At 31.6% G+C, this 2,396-nt stretch overlaps 1 non-coding gene across 1 annotated transcript; it reads right to left on the bottom strand.

Annotated features, from left to right (window-relative positions):
- Window positions 1–261: 261 nt before the first annotated feature.
- On the bottom strand, window positions 262–338 carry LOC114009939 (small nucleolar RNA SNORD113/SNORD114 family). The gene has a single exon (XR_003551338.1). It is a non-coding gene; the product is annotated as a small nucleolar RNA SNORD113/SNORD114 family (small nucleolar RNA).
- Between the last annotated feature and the right edge of the window lie 2,058 nt (window positions 339–2,396).

The following is a 2,396-nucleotide window of genomic DNA, read 5'->3' as shown; positions in this document are numbered from 1 at the left end:
CCCTCTAAAAAAATAAAAATAGACCCAGGGTTGCCATAATATTTTGACATTTTTCTTGACCCATCAAATATTTCTATAATTGAGCAATGTTTTATCTCATTTGTGTTTATGCATTTATATATTTATTGATTCTTTCATTTGATCCAACTAAAATAAAAGAGTAGAAATGCATGGACACCAAGAGCTGAGATTCTCAGTTATTCCTGACATTTGTCTATAAGGTCACTTCAACAAGAGGAAATGGATTGCATTTCTTTCCCATTGGACCTCAGAGTTCCAGACACATATTCATCGTACATGACATGACTCATACACTACCAGTAGTCATCATCAATCCAGAATTGACCTTCTTTCTCTATTGTCATCTGCACAGGTCTATTGATTAATTCATTAAATCACAAAAATAACAATTCACAAAAACTTTAAAAAGTCTTTATATACCTAACCTGTATATAAAATTATTCTCACATCAGTGAACCACTTTCATGAACTATTTTATATATATATAATTTGGCACAACGTTTCATATATCCCACACTTACCAATGAACTGTCATAGTGCCCATTAATTATATTTCACACTTTTTAATAACATAGTGAATAATCTTAAGACAAAACACACACAATTAAACCAGGAAAAGAACTTTAACTATTACTCACATTCATTTCTGTGTTAACATTTAAGGTGACCGTAGAGCTTCTGAACAGTGGAAGAATGTTGAAAAGAGCCCAAGTGAGTCCATTCTGAGAGTACAATGCAGAACAGATGATTAAAAAAAAATTAAGACCTCATTTTCACTGATTCTTGAATCTTGTTTTCTACATTTAATTTCCTCATTTAGGTATTTATTACTTTTTTTCACTGTATATGTATAAAGGTACTTCTAAAACTGTGTGGAAAATGGTACTAAAGTACCAGTGTAGTTTTCTGTTTTAAAAAAATTGAATCCATACATACTTTTTCATGATATGCATTTTTCGATTTCCCATGAAAACTTTGAAAACCACTAGTACTTTTGCATCAGTATTCATCAGGGATATTGGTCTGGAGTTTTCTTTTTCTATCATGTCTTTGTCTGGTTTCAGTTTCAAGATTATGGAGGCTTTATAAAATGAATTTGGGAGGGTTCTTTCCTTTTGGATCTTTAGAAGTAGTTTGAGGAAAACTGAGGTTAACCCTTTAAAAGTTTTGTTGAATTCAGAAGTGAAGCCATCTGGACTGTGCTTTTCTTTGTTGGGAGACCATTTATTTCTGATTCAATCTCATTTGTCACTGGTCTATTCAGGCTTTCTATTTCATTCTGATTCTGCCTAGGTAACTTGTACATGTCCAGAAATTTGTCCATCTCATCTAGGTTTTTTTATAATAGTTTGTTGGCATAGAGTTGCTTGGAGTATTCTCCCACAATTTTTTGTATTTCTGATATATAGGTTGCAATTTTATCAACTTCATTACTGGTTTTATCTATTATACTGGCTTCTTTCTCTGTTTTTGTTGACTAGTCTAGCTAATGATTTGTCATCTTCATTTTATCCTCTCAAAACACCACCTTTTCATTTTATTGATTTCTTTGATATAGTTCTTTTATTCTCTATTTCATTTATTTCCACTCTAATCTTCACCATTTCTTTTCTTCTGTTATTTTTGGGTTGTTGTTGTTGTTGTTGCCTTTATAGTTCTGGAGAAGTAATGTTATTTATTTGCATCTTTCTGTTTTTTTTTTTCCTGTGAGCACTATGGCTATGAATCTCCCTCTTATAATTGCTTTTGTTGTGTCCCAAAAATTATAGAGTTGTGTGTTCATCATTGTTTCAATAAATCTTTTCTTATAAAATTATTCTTAATTTCTTAGTATTTGAAAGTTGTTCAGGAGTAGGTTGTTTAGTTTCCATGATTTTATGAATTTTTGAGGATTATTACTGTAATTGACTTAAAAGTTTAATTCCATAGTGGTCAGAGAAGATGCTGGGTATAATTTCTATACTTCAGAATTTGTAAAGGCTTGTTTTGAGGCCTATTACGTGGTCAATATTTGAAAATGTTCCAGGTGGAGATAGAAAAAAATGTATTTTGTAGTTACTGGGTGAAATGATCTATATGTATCTGTCAGGTCCATTTGGTTTATAGTAGCATTCAGTTCCTGTGTTATATGTTTATTTTTTCTCTAGATGACCTATTCAGGGGTGTTGAAATCCCCAACAATTAATGTATTGCAATCTATGTATTCCTTTAAATCTAGCAATCTTTCTTTTACATATTTAGATGTCCTAATGAATACTGATGCAAAAATTCTTGACAAGATACTAGCAAGCCAAGTCCAATAGCACGTTAAGAAAATTGTATATCATGACCAGGTAGGCTTTATCCCAGGGATGCAAGGATGGTTCAATATATGC

This window comes from Tupaia chinensis, unplaced genomic scaffold (assembly GCF_000334495.1).
Source record: "Tupaia chinensis unplaced genomic scaffold, TupChi_1.0 Scaffold000671_1, whole genome shotgun sequence".
Lineage (NCBI taxonomy): Eukaryota > Metazoa > Chordata > Mammalia > Scandentia > Tupaiidae > Tupaia > Tupaia belangeri.
This window is presented reverse-complemented; position numbering and strand designations above follow the sequence as displayed.